The sequence below is a fragment of the Eumetopias jubatus genome, unplaced genomic scaffold (genome assembly GCF_037043125.1).
Source record: "Eumetopias jubatus isolate StellerSeaLion01/CBP00866 unplaced genomic scaffold, mEumJub1_p1.0 scaffold_4, whole genome shotgun sequence".
NCBI classification, from domain to species: Eukaryota; Metazoa; Chordata; class Mammalia; order Carnivora; family Otariidae; genus Eumetopias; species Eumetopias jubatus.
Window position 1 is genome coordinate 97695380 of NW_028274810.1, and position 16409 is coordinate 97711788.

Sequence of the window (16409 nt, forward strand, 5' to 3'; positions counted from 1 at the left end):
AACATATTTGCAGGGGCTGGGGATTAGGATATGAACATTTCTGGGGGGAGTGTTATTCAGCCCACCACAGCTGAGGGGGCAGCGGACCCCTTCAAGCCCCCCTTGGCTGTGGAAATAGGCTTCTGAGATTTGCTTTTGCAAAAGCAGTCAGTGTGTCTGCAAGAACTTTTTGCTGTACCAGTTACTGTCACCAATACAACTCCCACTTAAAACTCTTCTTTTCAGGACACCATCTAAAAAGACTTAGTAGACTTTTCTCCTTACTCAAGAATTTCTCTAAGAATTACTTGCCTGATGTTTGTCAGAAGCGGGGGGTGGGGGCAGGCAAAATGGGTGAAGGGGGTCAAAAGGGACCCAAACTTCCAATTACAAGATAAATAAGTCTGAGGGATATCACATGCCACAAGGACTCTGGTGAACAACACCGTACCTTGAAAGTTGCTGCGCGTAGTTGCTAGATTCTCATCACGAGAAAAAGATACATAACAATGCGTGGTGATGGATATTGACTAAACTTTTTGTGGTGATCATTTTGCAATATCTATCCTTCAGAACTTGCTCCATAAATGGATACGAAGGACGTCTTTGTCTCTTTCCCCACCTTTCACGTCGTCACGGAAGGGCTCCTAATTCCTTGGAAGAATCCATGCGAGCTGCAAAGGGTAGAGGGGAAGGCAGTGAGGATGGAGGGGCTGGGGGGCGGGGGAGGTGGTACATTTTAAGGGGGAAATGAGCTGAAAGTTGTTTCCCCGAAATCACATTCCTGGGCTGGAACTCCCAGGTGGAAGTCCCTGGAGCCAAACTGAGTCCCTGGTGAAGGATTTTGAAGGACATTGTGGCAACTATATGGCGCCGGATTTGGAAAAACACGTCTCTATGTGTAATTCTTGTTTGCAGCATCAGAAAGTGCATTCATTCATTCATAAATGTTCAGGGTGCTCGCTCTCCAAGCGATTATCTGGGGAGAGCTTTCCTAGCAGAGATGCAACACTTCCTGAGGAAGCCCCCTGGGAAAGGAAGCCCCTCCTGCCTCAAGGAAAGGTAAACAAGCTTTGAGTTGCTAAAGGTTAAGTCAACTTTCCAAACTCTGATGTAACTAATCCTGGCTGAATCTTCACAATAGCTTCGTTAATAATCCGTATTAACGTCACCACGGCTTAATGTTAGAATGGCAGACAGGCGGACACACAGGAACCCTTTGGAATGTTCCACTCCTTCCTGATCACTCATGGCTGGCGACTGATTGTCAGTTTAAAGCAAGGATTCTGCATCTTTTTGTGCTGCAAACCCCTTTTCAGAATATTTTTAGTACTTTTTTTTGGTAAAAACAGTGTTTTTAAATAACTGCAAAACAGACCAAGTTTTACCAAGAAAATTAATTAAAATAAAATGGAGTTGTAGAGATGGTTTTTCAATTTCTGATATAGAAATAGAAGTGCTTTTAAAAAAAACATTAAATAGCACAATCTAGTGGCAGATCTAGGAATGTCACATTTAGAAATTATGATGAACATAAAAGATGTTTTGTAATATTTGCCACCACTGAAATACAAGAAAATATTTCTGATTTCTATCGGTGATAAGGGTCCCCTGTACAAGCAATATTACTGTGGCTTGTGGTCCACATTTCTGTCAGAAAAAGAAAAAAAATCTAAGTTTCAATGAGAGGTTCATGAAAATAACAATATGATTTCTTTCCCCAGTCAAGCTCATGACTCCTTGACTGCTAACCACTGAGCCCCTGTTTGAAGGTACAATAGTTCTGTTGAAAATATTTGAACTGCAAAATAAACTTTTGGTGTTTCCCAAAGATGAGGGACTATGTTGGTTTCATGTACTCAGAGGAGGGAAGTTTTCCCACTAGGTATTAGGTAGATACAATCCATTCTCTTCTGTAGCCACAAGCTGGTTAGTAGCTTGACAGGTTCAGATCCTAATAATCAATTCTGGATTTGAAAGGCAATAAAGCAAAGCCATATTGGGAAACACAATTACTGGGTTTTCTGTGCTGTTTCATAACTGCAGAGTAGCTGTATAAATCCAGAACCTACGAGAGCTCTTCAATGGACCACTTCTAATAGTCTCAAGTACAACTGGATATCAAGAAGTGTGGGAAGCAATACGGAGCACCCCAACCTCTCACACACCACTGATAACTTGGCACAACTGTTCTGGAAGACTGTTTCGAAGCATCCACTAGTTCTGAACACACGTGTACCCTCTGAGCCAGCGGTTCTACTCCGAGGGATGGAGCCAACAGAAGTTGAACATGTGTGATGAAAGCATGGACAGAAATGGTTATGGATGGCAGCGCTATTCATGACAGCTAAAAACCGGAAACTATCCAGATGCCCATCAGGAGCAGAAGGGATGAATACATGATCATTTGTTCACACGATGTGAACTAGAGAGCGAAAAGGATGAATAAGCTCTGAGGACACAGAGCAACGTAGATGAATCTCACCGATGTTGGGCAACAGGGGCCAGACGTGAAAGGTAACAGTTATGATTCCATGCTATAAAGTTCAAAAGCAGGCAAAATGAATCCAGTCTATGACATGGTAACAGGATGAGGGCAGGAGAGAGGCTTCTGGGACACCGAAATGCTGTTTTTGGATCTGGGTAATGGTTACCTGAATACGGTTGGCGTGAAAACTCATCGAGCTGTACACTTATAATTTGTGCACTTTTCTCTAGATTTATTCTCTTTCAGTAACAACTTTTTTTTTTCAAAAAGACCAAGTTGAAAAAAGCCAGATATACAAGGCTATATATTGGATGCTTCCATTCATATGAAATAACCAGAACAAGAAAGTTCATAGGGACAGAAAGAAAATTAGCAGTTGCTGGAGGGGGACCAGAATGGAAATGATGCCTTAATGTATAGGGTATCCTTTGGGGCGTGATGAAAACGATCTGGAACTAAACAGTAGTGACTGGTTATCCAAGTTGCAAATGCACTGAATGCTGCTGAATGACACAATTTAAAACGGTGACGTTTCATGTTATGTGGATTTTACCACAATAAAAAAGTCTGATCTGAGAAAAGTGTTATTTCCCCCTTTTAGATATAAGAAAACCAAAGCTGGTAGCAGATAAATAACTTGCTCAAAGTTGGACAGTGAATCTCCAGGGTCAGAATTCACCCAGGCCTGGCTAACTTCAGTGTCTTTCTCTTTCCCCTGGGGTAATGGGGCTCAACCTGTCATGAGCACATGAATCACCTGGGAATCTGGTTAAATATGCAGATTCTGATTTAGTAGGTCTGCAAGGGGCCTCAGATTGTACATTTCTTTCTTTTTTTTTTTTTTAAATTCAATTAGCCAAGGCGCCTGGGTGGCACAGATGGTTAAGCGTCTGCCTTCGGCTCAGGTCATGATCCCAGGGTCCTGGGATTGAGTCCCGCATCGGGCGCCCTGCTCAGTGGGGAGCCTGCTTCTCCCTCTGCCTCTCTCTCTCTCTCTCTCTCTGTCTCTCATGAATAAATAAATAAAATCTTTAAAAAAAATTCAGTTAGCCAACATATAGAACATCATTAGTTTCTGATGTAGTGTTCAATGATTCATCAGTTGCCTATAACACCCAGTGCTCATCACATCACATGCCCTCCTTAATACCCATCCCTCAGTTATGCCAGATCCCCACCCACCTCCCCTCTAGCAACCCTCACCTGGATTCTCTTCATCAAAATCTGCTCCTTACTTAGGTGATGAGACTTTCTTTCCTCTATACACTGTCTTATTTACCAAAACTTGTCTGTCTTATTTGTCATTCTGTCATCTTACTGCTATTATTTCTAATCTGAGGTTGCAGAATCAATCTTCAAAACATATCCTCCTTAGAAATTTAAACCTGTAATTAGGTTTAAATTACAAATTAAAGAAATTTACAAATTTAGTTTTGAGTACACTGCCACCAAGTGGCCCAGCTACATCTATCTTCTCATTCATGAAAGAGTGAAAATGGGGAGATGACAGATTTCCTAAGGGTAGAGCACAGAGATCCTTGGGGCAGTTAGTAATTAGGATGGTTGTGGAGAAAGCAGCTGCAGTGAAAAGCCAAAGGCAAGAACCTAAGACTCAAACAGAAAAGAAATTTGATCTTCCATAAACAGCAATGGAGATGAGTTCTGCTAACTCTGCCTTGTCTCAGTGACATCAGTCATTTTTGGTGATTATAAACCACGCTTCAGGAGGCTCTGGAGCTGGTCTGGGTTCAAGGGAGAGGCTGAGTAGGTAGACCTCCTATCTGGACTTTAACCAGACAGCTCTACTTTTCTCTGTTTTATACATCAGGGTACCATATTCATTTTCATTTGATAAAAAGGTCCTATAACTTAAAAAAGGGACTGTTATTATGTTCCAAATCCCTCTCAGAGGTTGTCATTCCATATATGACATTATAATTTTTTTCAATTTTGTAACAGCTTTATTTTTTTTAACTATTTTAATTCAATTAATTAACATATAATGTATTATTGGCTTCAGAGGTAAAGGCCTGTGATTCATCAGTCTTATATAACACCCAGTGCTCATTCCATCACATGCCTTCCTTAATGTCCATCACCCAATTACCCCGCCCCACCTCCCCTCTCCCTTCCAGCAACCCTCAGTTTGTTCCCTATGATTAAGAGTCTCTTATGGCTTGTCTCCCTCTCTCGTTTTGTCTTGTTTTATTTTTCCTCTCTTCTCTGATGATCCTCTGTTTTGTTTCTTAAACATTATTATAATTTTTAACACTATAAATACTAGCTTATCCCTATTGACCCAGCTCTATGATGGGTGGTCTGCTAGACAGGGAGGAGGGGAGAACAAATGTTTGGAGATGGGGGATCCGCCTCAGTGAAGGAGAAGACACAGAGGATCCCCACCAACAACAGGAAAGTGCTAGAACAAGGAGCTAAGAGTAAGTGCTGGAACCACAGGAGGTCCTGCCCACCTTCATTTGAATAAAGAGAGAGAGAGAGAGAGACTCTTGCATAACTCAGACTTCCCTGGTACTTGTTTGGTTTCAGTAGCATAATCAAAATAAGGATCCTAGTAAACTCAAGGGCAAGTCCAAGTTTTATGAAAACATCATGATGATAAGATCGGTAATGACTCTGACACTTAACTGAGCACATACAATGTGCTGGGCATTGCTCCTGGTTCTTCACATACATAACCTCATCTAACCCCCACAACCACATGATGTGGTAAGTACTATCATTACCTCCATCTTGAAGATGAGAAAGTTGAGCCCCAAAGAGGTTAAGTGACTTGCCCAAGGTCACAGAGCAGGTAACAATGGAGCCAAGATTGCAAAGCATATAATTTAATGTATTTTTTATACTGGGCAATTTTGCCATAGGTAGCTATACTTAGGTGCTATTTAGTTGAGGTTTTAATTTTACTTTTCCTAACATTTTGAATTCTCTAAGCACATGAGCTTAGACTTAACAAAGGAGTCTTTCTTCAAAATGCACAAGGATGGAGAAACATCAGGAGAACCGTTTGCCTCGAGCTAAAGAAGAGAAGTGATCAGCATCAAGTCAGAGCTCAGGAACAGCAGCAACGTGCACGCCAAAAGACCAGGTGAGTCCCAGGTTTAGCTAGCCAAATCTGAGGAGCAAAATGAGTGTCCAAGTTCATGAAGTGGCAGGTTTGAGGAAGCAAATGCCTTCATGAAACTAGGTGTTGTCAAGGAAGAAAAGTCCATTCCTAGGACCAAATTTACAAATGATTTGTAGTTAGGGGGCTCCTGGGTGGCTCAGTTGGCTAAGCGTCCGCCTTCGGCTCAGGTCATGATCCCAGGGTCCTGGGATCGAATCCCACATCAGGCTCCCTGCTCAGTGGGGAGCCTGCTTCTCCCTCTCCCTCTGCTCTTTCTCTCAAATAAATAAAATCTTAAAAAAAAAAAAAAAAGGCTTTGTAGTTAGGTCAAGTGCAGCCACCAAATTCAAACTGAAACCATTGCCACGTAGTCTGTGGCACACAAGTGTCTAGTCAAGAAGACACCTCCAGGTACTCGGATGTCCAATCCCAAACCTTGAGAAATCATCCCCAACTTGTGATGGCTTCACTTGCAACAACAGTCCAGGACCCCCCCGGGGAGAGGGCGGGGAAGTCCCCACAGGCCAGGGAGTTCCAATCCCCTTCCTCCCTCTCCAGCCCCATTTGATATCCTCACCTCACCCAACTGACAGAAGTACGGAGTCCCACTCCTTGGACAAATAACCACATGGCTCGTGGTAAACGTCTAAAGAAGGATAGCCAATAGACCCAGTCTGGGTTTACTTGGTCCTATATCCCAGAGCCAGGACAGTACCTGACATGCCACAGACACTCCATAAACATTTGTTGGATGGTTGAAAATGGGGCAAAAATAAATGGTTTCATGCTCACGTTGAAGCTTACATCTGGGGGCACCTGGGTGGCTCAGTCAGTTAAGTGTCCGACTTGATTTCGCCTCAGGTCATGATCTCAGGGTCGTGAGATCGAGGCCTGCATTGGGCTCCATACTCAGTGTGGAGTCTGCTTAAGATTCTCTCGTGCGCGCGCCTTCTGCTCCTCCCCTCTCTTAAAAAACAAAAAACTTATATCTGTTTTCTATCTAAGAGCTCCTTGCATAAGCATCTAAATAGAACCTGGTCAAAGCTTTCTCTTACAGGAGACATTTCACAACTTCAGTGGGCTCCATGGCATCCATCAATGAGGGAGAGGACTTTACATCAGACCCATGATGGTTATGATGGGGACCCATGGGGGACCAGAACTGGGAAAGGAGAAAGGTGCTCCTCCTAAGACACAGCCCTTCCTTTGCTAGAGGCACTTGGAGCTTGGTTGTTAAAGTCAAGGTTAATAAGCTCATGAGAATTCTTTTTAAGATTTATTTATTTATTTGAGAGAGAGAGTGTGCGCGTGAAAGCATGGGGGGAGGAACAAATCTTAAGCAGGTTTCACGCCCAGCACCAAGCCCTACACAGGGCACGATTTCACAACCCTGAGATCATGACCGGAGCTGAAATCAGGAGTTGGATGCTCAACCAACTGAGCCACCCAGGCTCCCCTAAGTTCATGAGAATTTAAAAGAAACAATTTTAATTGCTGGTGGAGACGAAGAAAGAAAGATCCAAAAGCTGTGATCATGAATGCTGACTCTATTTAGCAAGTTCAGGTTTTTATGGCTGTCCATAAATGACATCTATTGCTGGATATTCCAGAGAGGCTGTACTGTGTTACGTTTGCGTGAGCAAGGAATGAGGGAGCCAGTTTCTCTGCATCCTTGCCAACATTTGAGGGTCTCACTATTTCGCATTTTAGCCAACCCGATGGGAGTCCAGGGACATCTTGTTGTGATTTTCTATGTATGTCCAATCATTTCATAGCTAGAACAAGATGGCATAAATGGTCCATAAACCAGGATAGTATATATATATCATCCTGGCAGGACACAGGAAAATAATTCCATTATTATACACGTCAATATTTCTGCAGCAAACCTATGAACACTCACATAAGTGGAGTAAGTAAGGGCAATACGTACCCTCATCCCAATTTAAATCTAAATGTGCCAACCAATGAGTTCAGGTAAGATTTGGTTGTCAAACAAGTTATGAAAAAAATCCTCAGTTTTCCTAACAGATAAAGAATTCGGAGCCTGGGGGCGCCTGCGTGGCTCAGTCGTTAAGCGTCTGCCTTCGGCTCAGGTCATGATCGCAGAGTCCTGGGATCGAGCCCCGCATCAGGCTCCCTGCTCCGCAGGAAGCCTGCTTCTCCCTCTCCCGCTCCCCCTGCTTGTGTTCCCTCTCTCGCTGTGTTTCTGTCAAATAAATAAATAAAATCTAAAAAAAAAAAAAAAAAAAGAATTCAGAGCCTGTTGGTAAATAATTCTGAATGGCCTAATTCCAGTAAGGCACTACTGGAATGACTCAGTAGATAGTAGAGAGAATAAGCGGGAAGAAGACACCCTTCATTCATTCACTGATTCATCCATCTCACAAATACTTGTTGAGCAGCTACTATGTGCCAGCCAATGAGACCCTTCTTCTACGAAGCTGGGTAAGGGAGCCCCTTCCCCAGGCTCCTGAATACCCTGTCACCTCCGGGCTTGAAGATGATGCCTTGGTGGGGCTGGGGGGACACTACTTGGGGCTGGAACAGCCTCATGGGTGTGGTTTGAGGTCTTTTTTTTTAATTATTATTTTCACCATGTACAAAACAGACAAATCTGGACATCGAGCAAATTCCCAACTTCTCAAAAATACGCCCCTATAAGAAACGGGGGAAGGAGAGGCCACTCCATTGGTTTCAGGATGAGGCAATTCTTTTCACCCACCTGGTAACTGCCCAGACTTGCTGCCTCTTTTGATGAGGTTTCTTTCACAGACAAAACTACCATTTTGGATGTACTCTGAGTTGGTCCTCCTGTCTGGAGGATTAATTGACACAAGCTGCTCATAAATCTCTAAGAGGTAGGGAGGATGTGAACAAGAAAGAAGAGGGAGTGATTCCTTTTTATTGGACTGAATCTCCCCACCCCACCCCCCGCCCTCTGTACAAAACACCCTTGGCCCAGTTAGTCTTGATTCCGCATGAGCTCTTAACTCATTTCTGACCACCCAGCGCCTCGTTTCCAAAGCACGTGGGTGTCTTCATTTTTTCTTTTTCCATTCATTCAACAAATATTTGTGGAAGCCACTCTTCTCTAGGCCCAGGGACACATGATGACTTTTATGGACCCCACCTCCCCCCACTTCCTTCATTCCTAGTCTACAGCAAAGCCAAATGGCTGACCCAGAATTTGCCCTTGACTCAGGCCCCTTGCTGCACAGACGTTGCAAGCTAGAAGACCTGTATTCAACTCCCACTCCTTCCTGAAGCCGTGTGGTTTTACCTAAAGCAATTGCACCTTCATGTCAGTTACTCCATCAACAAAAGAAGCCATTAAATGAACCTCAAAGAGTTTCTAGGCGAATTAAATAGATTTATTTGTGGAAATTGCCATAGAATGCGCTCTGCAAAGACTAGTTACCTTTCCCATGATTTCTTGAGCATCTGCGACATGCCTGGCGGGAACTAAGCACAACACGTCCAAGTGTGACAGAGGCAATGCTCAAGGATACGGGGCCACAGGTAAGCCCACGGTAATGATAACTTTTGGTTTTTGAAGGTGGAGAAGGTGTCACTGGATCCTGTTGGCCACTAATGTTTTACAGAAATTAGCTGATTAGCTTTACTACGGGCTGTGGCTGGGATTGAATACAGGAGTTAATCAATTATGCTGCAAACAGGGTCATTGCTCAAAGGTGACTCGACACACGGGAAGCTGACTGTAGTGGGTATATATCTAACTGTGGACCCTCCGCATGGCTTCGCATCTCACTCAAGGAAACACCAAAGACCTTTGAGCATCCCCGGGGCCCCACCTGATTCCCCACCCCAGCTTTCCCGGTCCCCTGCTCACTCTGCCCTAATCACACTGGCCTCCTTGCTGTCCCCCAAATACACACGCCCCTAGACCACCCTTCCACCAAGAGGCTCCTGCACATCACCCCCTCACCTCCTGGGGCAATTGCTCCAAGTGCCACCTCTCACCAAGGCCCTCCCATCCCCCTGTCTGCCTTTTCTGCTCCATTGTACCTGGCCTCGCCCAGCACTGTCCAGGTCAGTGGGCAGCTGAGTGCGTTCATCGGTTACCCACCTACCCGCAAGCAAGTAAGCTCCATGAGAGACTTTTGCCTTTTCATGCACCACCGTGTTCCCAGAACCTCTAGCAGGGCCTGACCCAGAGCGTGGGCTTGATCCATGCTTGTTGAATGATCTATAACTCCATCGTTCTACATTCCTACCACAGAAACCTTGCGAAGCCCATATACAGTACCATCCTCGACTCAGGAGAGGAACATCTTTACATTTATTTAAGAATGCTGGCAGGTGGCTCATTTTTTTTTTTTTTTGTTTCCTTTCTCAGGTCGTCCTGAGAACAGAGGGTCTCCTGGGCCTTGTCCCGGGATGGGACTGGCAGCAAAATGAAATCAGCTCCAGCTTCGGCTCTATCAAAGGCAGAAAGTTCAAAAACAGAAAGGTGAGAACACCAAGGTCCAGAGTGGTTATAAGAAACTTGTTCTGAGTCACCCAGCTGGCTGCTGGCGGATTTAGGGTTTGGCCATCTCTCCATTGTCCCCAAGCTGCCTCAACTTTTAAGTCAGATTTTGAACAAGGGAACTAACAAATATTGAAATGTACCTTCACTTTTCATAGCTGGCTTGGCATCCCTCCTTCTGTCTTAGATGGAACGTCTCTGTTCCTGTGCCCCTCAGAACCTTCTTGAACCACCACCCCCAGCCAGGCCAGGACGTAAGGCTGTGTCACCCACCTGCACAGCTTCAGTGTGCAGGCCACTTACGTCATTTCCTTTCCTTTCTGTAACGAGCTTTCCAGGTGGGCATTTTCTACTAAGGAAGCTGAGACTCAGTAGAGCTCAAGGGCATCCAGGAGAAAGGGGACATGACCTCAAAATAAAATCCATACTACCTCCTTCTATTACTTAGGGTGCTCCCATCTGGGTGCTCTTGACATTTGGGACAAGATAACTCATTCTTGTAGGGGCCATCCTGCGCACTCTTAGATGTTTAGCAGCATCCTGGCATCTAGTAAGTAGAGACTACAACCTCTAGGAGTCACAACCAAAAATGTCTCCAGATATTGCCAAATGTCCCCTCGGGGCCGAAATCGCACACACCCCTGCCCCTGTTGAGAACCAACTGCATTATATCATGGTACCTCGGACCCTACCACACATGATGTCACTCAACATGGATCCATATCCCATGTCCCGTCTAAGAACACGGAACCTACTTTGCCTCCAGATTGGTATGAAAAGGCAGTTTAGCATAATGATCATCAGCAGATGCTCTGCAGTTGGAATGCCTGGGTTCGAGTCCCGGCTCTACGCCCAACTAGCTGTTGACTTTTGACAAGTTGCTTAATCTGACAAAGAGGAATGATAATATTACCAGACTCGGGAAATGAAGTGAGAAGAAGTGTGTGAAGACTACTGTAGGGGATCAGAAGATGCCAGCCCAAAATGGACCATTTTGGCACAAGAGTTTCTGTGAGCTAAAGACAAATGAGAAACAGTGACCCCCAAACAGATCTCTGCCCTCCCCTATTTGCATAAACGTAGGACATAAATTCCCCTTCATGCAGATCTCTCCCCTCCCCTCTCTCACACCAGGAAGGCCAGCAGGAGAAAACCGTAGACTCTCATCAGCCCACAGATGCCACCAGAGGAATCTGCATAACCAATTTCAGATCAAGACAAGTGTATTTTTAATCCGCTCCACTTATTTCCCCCATCCTTCCACTCACCTCCCCTCTGGTAACCATCAGTTTGTTCTTTATAGTTAAGAGTCTGTTTTTTGGTTTGTCTCTTTTCTCCCCCCTTTATTCATTTGTTTTGTTTCCTAAATTCCACAGATGAGTGAAATCATGTGGTATTTGTCTTTCTCTGCCTTAGTTCATTTAGCATTATACTCTCTATACCCATCCATGTTGTTGCAAATGGCAATGTTTCATTCTTTTTTGTGGTTGAATAATATGGCTGAATAATTCCATTATATACCACCTCTTCTTTATCCATTCATGACGATCGATGGACATTTGGGCTACTTCCATAATTTGGCTATTGTAAATAATGCTGCTATAAACATAGGGGTGCATATATCCTTTTGAATTAGTGTTTTTGTATTCTTGTAAATATGAAATTTTTTCATATTCTGGGAAATACCCAGTAGTCCATAGGACTACTGGATCATATGGCAGCTCTATTTTTAATTTTTTTGAGAAAACTCCATACTGTTTTCCAGAGTGGCTGCAGCAGTTCGCATTCCCATCAATAGTTCAAGAGGGTTCCATTCCTCCACATCCTCACCAACACCTGTTGTTTCTCATATTTTTTTATTTTAGCCATTCTGACAGGTGCGAGGTGATGTCACATTGCGCTTCTGATTTGCAATTCTCTGATGATGAGTGATGTTGAGCATCTTTTCATGCTCATGTCTTCTGCCCATTTTTTAATTGGATTATTTGGGTTTTTGGTGTTGAGTTGTATAAGTTCTTTATACATTTTGGATATAACCCTTTATCAGATATGTCATTTGAAAATATCTTCTCTGATTCAGTAGGTTGCCTTTCAATTTTGTTTATTGTTTCCTTTGCTGTGCAGACGCTTTTTATTTTGATAAAGTCCCAAGAGTTTTCTTTTCGCTTTTGTTTCCCTTGCCTCGTGAACGTATCTAGAAAAACGTTGCTATGGCCAATGCCAGAGAAATTATTGCCTGTGCTCTCTTCTAGGATTTTTATGGTTTCAAGTCTCACATTTAGGTCTTTAATCCATTTTGAGTTTATTTTTGTGTATGGTGAAAGAAAGTGGTCCAGTTTCATTCTTTTGCATGTAGCTGTCTGGTTTACCCAACACCATTTGTTGAAGAGACTGTCTTTTTCCCATTGGGTATTCTTTCCTGCTTTGTCAAAGATTAATTGTGGGTTTATTTCTGGATTTTCTATTCTGTTCTATTGATCAGTGTATCCAGTTTTGTGCCAGTACCATACTATTTTGATTACTACAGCTTTATAATATTACTTCAAGTCCAGAACTGTGATGCCTCCAGCTTTGCTTTTCTTTTTCAAAATTGCTTTGGCGGGGTGCCTGGGTGGCTCAGGTGTTAAGCGTCTGCCTTCAGCTCAGGTCATGATCCCGGTGTCCTGGGATGGAGCCCTGCGTCGGGCTCCCTGCTCAGCGGGAAGCCTGCTTCTCCCTCTCCCACTTCCCCTGCTTGTGTTCCCTCTCTTGCTGTGTCTCTGTAAAATAAATTAATAAAATCTTTTTTGAAAATTGCTTTGGCTATTCAGGGTCTTTTGTGGTTCCATACGAATTTTAGGATTGTTTGTTCTAACTCTGTGAAAAATGCTGTTGGTATTTTGATAGGGATTGCATTGAATGTGTAGATTGCTTTGGGTGTATGGACATTTTAACAATGTTTGTTCTTCCAATCCATGAGCATGGAATATCTTTCCATTTGTTTGTGTCATCTTCAATTTCTTTCATCAGTATTTTATAGTTTTCAGAGTACTGGTCTTTCACCTCCTTGGGTAAGTTCATTCCTATGTATTTTATTTTGGGCATGACTGTAAATGGGATTGTTTTCTTAGTTTCTCTTTCTGCTGCTTCATTATTAGGGTATAGAAATGCAAAGGATTTTGTACATGGATTTTGCATTCTGTGACCCTACTGAATTAATTTATCAATTCTAGTAGTTTTTTGGTGGAGTCTCTAGGGTTTTCTATATATAGTATCATGTCATTTGCAAATAGTGACAGTTTTATTTCTTCCTTACTAGTTTGGATGCCTTTTATTCCTTTTTCTTGTCTGATTGCAGTGGCTAGGACTTCCAGTACTATGTTGAACAAAAGTGGTGAGAGTGGACATCTCTGTCTTGTTCCTGATCTTAGGGAAAAAACCCTCAATTTTTCACCACTGAATATGATGTAGCTGTGGGTTTTTCATATATGTGGGTTTTTTATTATGTTGAGGTACATTCCCTCTAGACCTACTTTGTTGAGTGTTTTTATCATGAATGGATGTTGTACATTGCCAAATGTTATATATTTGTATGTACTGAAATGATTATATGGTTTTTATTTTTTCTCTCATTGATGTGATGTCTCATGTTAAGTGATTTGTGACTATTGACTCACACTTGCATCCCAGGGATAAATCTCATTTGATCGTGGTGAATGATTTTTTTAAATATATTGTTGGATTTGGTTTCCTAACATTTTGTTGAGGATTTTTGCATCTATGTTCATCAGAGATACTGGCCTGTAGTTCCCTTTTTTTGTCATGTTTTTATCTGGTTTTGGTATCAGGGAAATGCTGGCCTCATAGAATGAAAGTTTTCCTTCCTTTTCTATTTTTTGGAATAGTTTGAGACGAACAGGTATTAACTGTTCTTTAAATGTTGGTAGAATTCACCTGTGAAGCTGTCTTATCCTAGACTTTTGTTTGTTGGGAGCTTTTTGATTATGATTTGATTTCATTGCTGGTAACTGGCTTGTTCAAATTTCCTCTTTCTTCCTGTTTCTTCATGTTTCTAGGAATTTATTCATTTCTTCTACACTGTCCAATTTGTTGGCATGAAATTTTTCATAATATTCTCTTACAATCCTTTGTATTTCTATGGTGTCAGTTGTTACTTCTCTTCTTTCATTTTTTATCTGGAGTCCTCTTTCTCTCTCTCTCTCTCTCTCTCAGTCTGGCTAAAGGTTTATCAATTTTGTTGATTTTTTTCAAAGAACCAGCTCCAAGGTTTCATTGATCTGTTCTATTGGGTTTTTTTTGTTTTTGTTTGTTTGTTTCTATTTTATTTATCTCTGCTGTCATCTTTTTTATTTCCTTCCTTCTACTGATTTGGGGTTTTATTTGTTCTTTTTCTAGCTTCTTTAGGTATAAGGTCAGGGTTTTTATTTGAGATTTTTCTTGCTTCTTGAGGGAGTCCTGTATTGCTATAAACTTCCCTCTCAGAATAGCTTTTGCTGCATACCAAAGATTTTGGACCATTGTGTTCTCGTTTTCATTTGTCCCCATCATTGTTTTTTAATTAATAAACTTTTTAAAATTTAATTTAATTTTATTACGTTATGTTAGTCACCATACAATACCCACGATCCATTGTCCATTGAATAAACTTCTGATGAGACTTTTGGTGGTGAACAGACTGTGGTGGTCCCCGTGATCTCCACACCCTGTCATTCACACACCTGTGTATGGGCAAGACCTGCAGTTTGCTACTAATGGAATATGGCAAAGGTGATGACATATGTGTGATTACACGTTTGTAAGTACTTTAGATTTCCATGGCCATCTTGCTGGAGTCTGTCTCTCCCTTAATCACTTGAAGGAAGTAAGCAGTCATTTGGGGTATCTCATATGGCCAAAAACTGTAAGTGGCTTCTAGAGTCTAGGGGTGACCTCTGGCTAGCAAGGAACTGAAGCTCTCAGTCTACAACCTCAAGAAACTGAATTCTGCCTATGACCTGAGTTTGGAAGTAGACTTTTCCCCAGTCAAGACTCAGATGAGACCACGGCCTCACAGCTCGATTGCAGATAAGCTATTCTCAGACTCCTGATCCACAGAAACTGTGAGATAATAAATGTGTATTGTTTTAAGCCGTTAAGTTCACTGTAATGTTGTCACCCAGTAATGGATAATCAACACACTCTTCCATCAAAGCTGCTCATCATATAACACATGGGTCGTGATGTCTTCCCATGTCCTGAGAAGCCTAATCCAAACTGCCTGTGTAGATATTTGCCTTCTTTGCAAGGATTCAAGACACCTGGAAGACCCCTTCCTCCATTGATCACAGGTGAGGTCTTTGGTACCAAGAGAGGCTATGGTTGAAGAGAAGGGAAAGCCTCCAGCTCCAGCACTTGGGTGGATCTAGACAGCAGTGAGGCTCAGTGTTATTACAGATGTATCTAGCAAATATGGGCCCATGTAAAAACTAATGTGGACTGCACTGACATGCAGTATCAAGATTCTCTTCCCTTTCCCTGTGAGCGGAGAAAGTGGTATGGGCTAAGCAAGGACTAGATTCTTTTTTTTTAAGATTTTATTTTTTAAAAATAATCTCTACATACAACGTGGGGGTCGAGCTCACAACCCCGAGATCAAGAGTCACACACTCTACCAACCAAGCTGGCCAGGTGCCCCTAGGACAAGGTTCTTTGTCAAAGTGGGAACGATACATAAGCTTACCAAAGAAAGAGTGTGTAGGAAGGTGTCTGCCTTTCAGAATGCAGTTTGCATATTCCGGATGGCATCCAGAGGTTCCCAAGATGTTGGCCCTGAGAGCCTGCCTCTTGGTAGCTAGGGATCTGATTTTGGAATTCAGATTAAAGACTTGAGCCCAGACAACATTCACAGCCCTTCAGAGCCCACTCTTTCCCACAGGACCTCTCTCTTTCCTCTTCCCCATCTCCTTTTCCAATCACCTCTCCTGAAACCTGCCTTTAGTCCAGCTGGTGGGTGGCTGACTTGAGGCAAGAGTTCCACTGCAACAGCGTTTCTCTGGCTGGAGACTGATCTGGAACCAGTCTGTTGGAATTTGGCTGGTGACCTCGGACCCCGAGAACAATTAGGTGCCCCCATCCTCAAACAGGCATCAGGGCCCCGAGCTGTGCTTTGGTGTCATGAGTACAGATTCACCAAGGACAGTATGACCAATTGTTGGCATTTACAGACGTTGTGTGTTAGGGCTTTGAGAAATTTTTAAAGATGTTTTTTCCTCCCTTTGATATTTATTTCACCTGAATGAGAATGTTGGCAAGTGTTTTTACATCCAGGATTAACTGTTGTTGGTGCC